This window comes from Pinus tabuliformis, chromosome 3_1 (assembly GCF_031772625.1).
Source record: "Pinus tabuliformis cultivar Carrire ecotype Pingquan chromosome 3_1, CPIR1, whole genome shotgun sequence".
NCBI classification, from domain to species: Eukaryota; Viridiplantae; Streptophyta; class Pinopsida; order Pinales; family Pinaceae; genus Pinus; species Pinus tabuliformis.
The window spans coordinates 284,323,461-284,331,698 of record NC_142301.1 but is presented as its reverse complement, the minus strand read 5'-3'; the positions used below and the strand labels follow the sequence as shown (position 1 = coordinate 284,331,698).

At 35.2% G+C, this 8,238-nt stretch overlaps 1 pseudogene; it reads left to right on the top strand.

Annotated features, from left to right (window-relative positions):
- The first annotated feature begins 1,830 nt into the window (after positions 1–1,830).
- Positions 1,831–5,559, top strand: LOC149186904 (uncharacterized; annotated as a pseudogene).
- The last annotated feature ends 2,679 nt before the right edge of the window (positions 5,560–8,238 follow it).

Here is an 8,238-nt window from a genome sequence, read left to right as displayed (position 1 = left end):
TTTTTTTTTTTTTTTAATTAGCATAGGGTAGATAGGTTAATGAATAAACAATGTTCTTTTCCTATAGTTTTAATAAGTATGCTCTCCTCCACACTTTGTGTGATCCTGAGGATTAGAAAATAGGGATGATGAAGATCTTTCTCATATTGGATTAACTTGCTTGAATGCAACTAACCCCTACAGATGCCATTGCTATCCTATGTCGGCAACATCAATTACATGCATTTTTGTGGTAACAATCAGCTCCTTACCTTTTATGGGTTTGTCTCACCAGTTGCTTCCTTTTGCTATTGTAAATAAATGAATAGGTCTACCTCGAGCTTCATTTTAAAAAGAGTAAGTTACCCCTCATTATTGTCTGCATCAATGAACTTTGAGGTTTAGCTACTTCTTTCCACCCTCCCCTTTAACCTTTGATTTTAAAGAATTACCTATGCCCCATGAAAGTCACATACTCACATGATATGAATTATGCTTCAACCTTTATTTCAAACCTCCCTGGATGTTGTTCATCCACATATGAAGCTTTCTGAGAACATTAGAGGTCTGGAACAAAGGACTGCAATGGAAGCCTGGCCTTAGACATGGAATAACTATATTGATTGAGTGGATTGATTGATAACTAGTTGTCCTGTGCTCAGATCTCGCTCCTTTAGCCTTATTGAAAACATATTGATATGAGTGTCACTATCAGGAGCTACCGCCATCGTGAATCTGTATTTCAAGAATATCATTAACATTTTGATTATATTTCATGCTTTAGATTTCCAATCACGGAGAAAATCTCGGGGATGAGGTGAAAATCCGACAGAAATATCATCAAGAAAATTAGGGAAATCAAGAAGATAGCAGACCAGTGAGGAAAATTACGCCATTCGATATTGTCAATTACCCCAAGAGGGAAAATGGTTGCACGATTTACATCTACATCCACAAAGCTTAAATCAGTTATGTGATTTATGTCTACATCCTTTTCCTATTGATGCTTTGGCACTCTTCATGTTTTGTGTTCCTCAGCAATTTAACCACCCAGGGGGCAAGAAATCTTGATGGATCCCAAGGAACTGCTTCATACTCTACTACATCAGGATCTACGGACTTTAAGCTTCTCAATACTGAAGAAGATATTGCATCTGAGATTCAGAAAACTGCGTCAAAGTAGCATTTCATCCCATTTGTTCTGCATGGAAATTCTAGTTTTGTATTTATGCTCCAAATATATGCTATTAGAACTTTAAGTTGAGAGGGACTCTTAGTAGTGTCCCAGGGGAACACTATTGTTAGCAGGAAAACATACAGCAAATTCACCTAAGATTTTGCTATATGTTTTCAACTTGTGGATTCTCAGCTTGGCCATGACCAATGGAAACATTTTCAGCTCAGCCACCGCCAATGGAATCATTCTCAACTTGGCCACCACCACTGGAAGGCTTCTCTACAAGGCCATCACCAATGGAAAGCTTCTCTGTGAGGCCATCGCCAATTGAAAGCTTCCCTGCTTGGCCATCACCTTTTGAAAGCTTGCAACCTCGACCCTTCTCTGTGGGAGGCTTCCAGTCACAGTCCCTTATCAGGGAAGATGTGCACAAGGATAATTTTCAGAGTCACCTCCTGCCTAGACAAGATTTTCATTCTCCACCATTGGTTCAGGATGATTTACGCCTACATACTACACTTCGGGAAGGTTTACATATTGAGCCGATACTTAGGCGTGATTTCTGTGATCTGTTTAGAGATGATTCACGAGCTCCATTACTTCCCAGGGAAGAATTGCATACACATTTAAGGGAGGATTCACATGCACAGTCACTATCAAGAAGTCATTCACAAATGTAGGTGGATGGTTTTATGTCAAGTTCATTTCTTAAAGATGGCCTACGCAGTCAACATTTACCTAGAGAAGATCTGCGTTTTAGAGAAGATGATTTGCAATCTAGAGAAAACTTGCTTTCAAAGCCTTACTCTAGAGAAGATTTACACTTCCCTTCTATTCCAAGAGATTTGTCTAGTCTACAGCAGCATGATCTAGTCAAACACCCTTCTTCTACACATTCAGCAATTTCAGGGAATATTTCTCTGCTGGAGAGGAATAATTTGCAAGGAAATCCACCTTCATCACATCTAAATTTGATGAACACTATTGATCATTCTCATCTAGGATACTTTGGTGGATATCCACCTTCAAGTCTAAATAATTCATTTGGTTTGAATCATAGCCCAGAATATAAGACTGGATTTATTTCTAATTCATTGACCCGAGAACTAGATTTCAATGCAAGCACTTTCAATGCTAGAACAACTGATTTTTCACATCATGCCTCTGTTCGTTCAGAGATCTCTTTGGAGCCATACAATTTACAGTAATTCTCTGGCAATGGGCAGGGTAGCCATATGTCAAGGTTACCATGCTGCCTCTTTCTCCACTGAATATTTCTAGGCCCGAAATGCAGCCATTTATTAAATCTCTTAGTTCAAATCCATCTTCTATTGCCAGAGAATGGAAATCTTACCCATATTCTCATCCAGGGGGGGCCTTCCATGGCAGGCATGATGTTGCCTCATCAGTTAATCAGAGATGTTTCTACTCCTAGAGACTAGTATGACCCTTTGTATGATAGTATTGAGCCTGCTTCTACTGGAGCCAATGAATCCTTGAAGAGATTGCTTGGCTCTACTAAAGAGAAAGATAATGATGCTAAGGTAGTGGTTGAGTCCTCAATTGGAAAATGATAGCCCCTTCAATCCTAGGAAGATCAGAATTGGTGGTGTTTCACGGCCTTTGGATGTCGAAGAAAATAAAAACATAAAGATGGTGCCACTTCTGCTTTTAAAGAAATTGAAGCTGAAAATGGTGTGGTGGTAGCTATGGATGCAGAGGGAGGTGCAATAGAAAATGGAAGCCCTGGGCTTGAAGAAGGGAAAAACTGGAGTCCTGACCATCCATTAGAAGCAGCTGCTAGATTTGTTGGGGAGATTGAAATTGACCAAGTGCAGGGAACTAGTAAGAGCAAGAAGAGTGAACACATTACCCCAACTAGTTTTGGTATTGGTTCAGAAAGTGAACATAGAACCATCATTTGAAACGAGATCATACTGTGCTTCAAAGTTATCAATTAGTTTTTGCAAAGGAATCATCTCCTTGCCGTTAAAACCTTCAAGGCATTAAGGAAGAGTAGTGAGATCACAATAAAAGAGCCCGTTCACAGGGTCACGACTTTCTGTAATAGATTAAAAAAAAACATACTTTCCATCTTCAGTTAGTTCAGAATCAACTTTCCACTTGGGATTTTCTAAGTCTTTCCAGCAGAGAACATCTTCAAATTGATGGGTGCACAAGAAATGGTAAAATAGTTGATGATCAAGATTGATATTCGTTTCTGTTTCTTCATTGCACCATCGACACTGGTTCTACATGGATCAAGGAACAGTAATTAGAATCCTATGCCCCCACTCACGGGCAAAGGAATACACTCACCACGAATAGCGTGGTTGATGGTTTAATGGGTTGCCTCTATCGCTTCTTTTATTTGACCTTAGATGGAGTCTCTGCTTAGAATCAAAATGAGATTCGAGAAGACATTGATCTTATTAAGTCGGCAGCAAGAAACACTTATAATCTGAAAAAGGTTGTAATAGCTCACTTATAAATCATTATAATCATTACTTTAAACATGGCCCAAGTCTTACGTTGTTTCACTTCCCTAATTTGAAACTCATAACGGCCGTGTTGTGCCACTCCACTCTTTGAAACTCTTAGCAATGATGCAATATGTTTTATGTAAGAGCATGGAGAATAGCTCGTAGACCAAACTCATTGTTTCTTTCTATTCCTAGGAGTAACTCAATCTTAGTAATTTCCTACTAGGGCATGAGTACAACCTTATTTCTGTCCTAGTATGTTTGAACTTGGAATTTCCCTTGTAATATGGAGAGCTCGCAGGTAGAAAATAAATAATGTTCAAAGCATTGTAAATGGACATTTCCTCAACACAATCTCCAACATGTTTTTACACTTTGTGATGATTTATTTCTCTCAAATCTCCTCAAGCTGCATGACGATGAAACACAAGTGCACAATGGCAACAGGTACAAAAACATTTTTCTTGCCATATTCGTACTTATTCTCTAGACATCTTATGTTTTTTTTTTCGATTTTCTCACAAGTTTTCATGTAGGATCTGTACTAAGCTTTTTCAGGTGCATAGACGATTAATTCTTATGCCGAAGAGATTCTTTCGAATCATAAAGTTTTTCAGTGAAAAAACAAATTAAAACATGAATTTTTGACAACTTGAAGGAATTGATGGTCACGCATGTCATGGCATTTTCCACTACTCGCAAAAAAAAAAAAAAAAAAACTTCTGCATCATGATTTGTTACCCACATTTCTCCTTCCAAGCATATTGATCATCCCTGTGTTGAAGCCCATCTTCCATTACCTAATCCATCATGACTTCACATACGCCTATTTTTTTGAGCTGCATACATCATTTCCTTTATCTTTTTCAATTCATCTTTGCCTTTCTAGTTTCCCTTTTGAATAAAACAAACTCCCTTTCCATGTTTCCATTGCCTTGATTTCCTTTCCATAAACTATGTTGCCACTGAGATCTTTCTTATAGTCCTACCTACTCTTTTTATAATAACTCGTGTTGACTGATGTGGGATTCCTTAAGGCCCACCTTTCAACCAGTCTTGCCCCATCAACCTCAACACCTTATCTGGGATATAGACTAGAGTCCATTTTAAGTACCTAGAGGCTTGCATGCCTTAATGGAAAGTTCTCTCGCTGACGATCATGGGAATACATCAATGTCCCTTGATCTTCAGATCTTGCAAGTGGCTCAACCTCAGCACATCCATTTGCACTTCGCAAGATGTACTCAGGTACCTTGGCACTCATTGACATCAATGGTGAGTTGCCTCGCATTGGTTAAGGGCATCCATCAATGGTTGGTAATCCAATGATTTCTATTCATGCTCAACATCGACACATTCATTCGCATGATCAGAATTGTACCATTGGGTTTGTAGCGGGTGAAGACTATGCACTTTTTCCTAACTCCCTCGGCAGTTCCAACAGTTGTAGTTACAACAATGTGACTTTATATATGAGAGTACTCCAATCCACTTTCATACTCCCTCTTTTCCCTGATTCATTAGTAGTAGTTCAGATCCCTCCACTTCACATTCTCGGATACAACAGTTCTAGCAGTTGTAGTTACAGTAGTAACAACAGTTGCTATTACAGCAGTCCTAGTAGTTACAGTTACGATAGTTACAGCAGTTGCTATTATAGCAGTTACAGCAGTTGTTGTTACAGTTGTTCAAGTAGTTGCAGTTACAGTAGTAACAACAATTGATATTACAGCAGTCCTAGCAGTTACAGTTACGATAGTTACAGCAGTTGCTATTATAGCAGTTACAGTAGTTGCTATTACAGTTGTCCCAGCAGTTGCAGTTACAATAATTACAGCAGTTCCAGCAGTTGCTATTACAGCAGTCGTAGCAGTTGCTATTACAGTAGTTATAGCAATTGCTATTACAACAGTCCCATAGTTTCTATTATAGCAGTTACAACAGTTGCTATTACAGTAGTCCCAATAGTTGCAGTTCCAACAGTTGCAGTTACAGTAGTGCAGTTGCAGCTCCCGCACCAGTCACGTTTTCTTGATCCAGCAGTTGCAACAACTCCATTCCTATTGCATAGTTCATCTACTTTTTGGGTGAGTGGAGGTATGTTATTTTCTAAGCTTTAATCATGCAATTCCTTATATGCTGACTTGAATATTTTGGAAAATTTCCTCGCCATACTCCATTTCCTTTTCCCTTCCATGACCTACACTATGTTGCATGAGGACATGCAACAACTTCAGTTGGGGGGGAGGGGGAACTATATTCATAGTCACCACATATTTACTACCATCATTCCATTTTCATCCCATTCACCATTCACCAAAATTTCTTTTCCAACGATCCCCTCTTGCACTTTGCTTCGTATGCATTGATATACATATTGGCATGATTCATAAAAGATAGAGAAATGACTTTCTTACACTCAGTGATGTTTTCTCATGCACATTAATAGCTTATGATTTCCAATGAATTTTGTGGTTACATTATTATTCTAGCAAGAAAAATAACGAAATGAATGTTGTTAACACAAGAACCGACATTCTTATATTCATGGTTGTTGCATAAGAACCAACCATAAGAAAGTTCTAGCTGTTACTCACAATCTGTTACTCACATCTTTCACATATTCTAGAAACATTCATTATTAAAAAGACATCATCAATCAAAGCCAAAGTTTAGATGCCAAAAATTCCTCACACGATCCATGCATGGTTGCATGAGGACATGCAACAAATTCAGTTGGGGGGGATGTTAGGACTCAGAAATGTCACTTTTTCATCCACCTTTCCCTTCACTATTCCTTACATTCCATCGTCCCATTAAACCCTTCATCATATCATTTTCATAAATTCATTTGGGTTTCATATTGTTATTTTCCAATCTATTCATTTTAGTATTAAGAGTGAAAATGATTAATATTAGAAAATATACATATTTTCATATATATCTCAAATATGGGTGAGCTTTGTAATATGTAGGAATATGAGAATGATTAATTCAAAGAGACTTCTTGAATATCTCCTCCACCATTTCAGGGAGATAGTTATTCAAGCCTATTCTTAAGGAGAAGACCATGGAATATTTGGTTGGCATATCTTATTTAAGATATGTGAAAGATGTGTGGAGGATTTGAAGGAACTATATTTTGTAATAATGGGAAAGTGGTTAAGAGTAGTTGAGAGAATAGTGGGTATGTAATTAATGCATTCTTATCTTCTCTTCAAATACTCTCATGTATAAAGGAGAGTGCTCCCTCTCCATAGGGAGGGGAGGAAAGTTAGAAATTGTAAGAAGTTAGATTTTAGACTTCTGTGGGAGTTTTTTGATTCATGATCCGGATTAACCACAGTTCTCAGTTCATTCTGCCAACGTTTCAAACCCCAAAGGGGGTCCATCATCAGGACAAATTTGAAAGAATAAGAATGAGAGAATATTGAGAGAGAAGAGAATGCGACCTGGAAATAAATACAAGAACCCTAAATTCAGGATCGGAAACAAAGGGTCTTGCATTCCGGGAGTTCACTTAAAACAGGTAAGCAAAAATTTATATAAGTATATAATAATTATATTAATTATATTAATATTAATTAGTAAAATTAATTTATATTAATTAATTCTATTAATCATTCTAATTAATTTTTATTAATTATATTATTTATTATATTAAAATCCTATTAAATCTTATAAATTATGTTAATTAATTGATAAAAAATTTGAAAACTTTAAATTATATTACTATATTAATTAACCTTTATTAAATTATATTAATTATATTAATTAACCTTTATTAAATTATATTATTTACATAAGTTTATAATTATATTAATTATATTAATATAAATTAATATAAATTAATTTTTATTATTTTTTATAAATTATATAAATTATATAAATCTTATTAATTAATTTACATTAATTATATTATTTTATAAAAATCTTATAAATTATATTAATTAATTTATAATCAAACTATATTAATGATTTTAATTAAATTATATTAATTATATTAATTATATATATTATATATATTAATTATACTAAATATAATTTAGTTATATCAATTAGTATAGATGAATTATAGTATATCTTTTAATATAACTTAGAAGGATTTTATAAATTAATATAAATTAAGAGGATTATATAAATTAAATATAATTTATATTGATATATTATTTAATTATAGTAAAAAGAATTATAGTAAAAATTAATATGTGTCCATAATTTTAAATATTAAAAAACCTGTTCTAATAAATTGGAAAATAATAAATTATATGTCGGCCTTTATTTATGAATTTAGGGTTATTGTATTTATTTCCAGGTCGCATTCTCTTCTCTCTCAATATTCTCTCATTCTTATTCTTTCAAATTTGTCCTGATGATGGACCCCCTTTGGGGTTTGAAACGTTGGCAGAATGAACTGAGAACTGTGGTTAATCCGGATCATGAATCAAAAAATTGTAAGAAGATTGATTAGTCTTAGATTCTTTCATTGTTATGCTTTCATGTTTGTCATTTGATTATTGTAATATTGATTTATGGATGTTAGCTCACATATGTCATTTGTTGTTAACTCTTCACATGTTGTAATTCTTTTCCTTCATG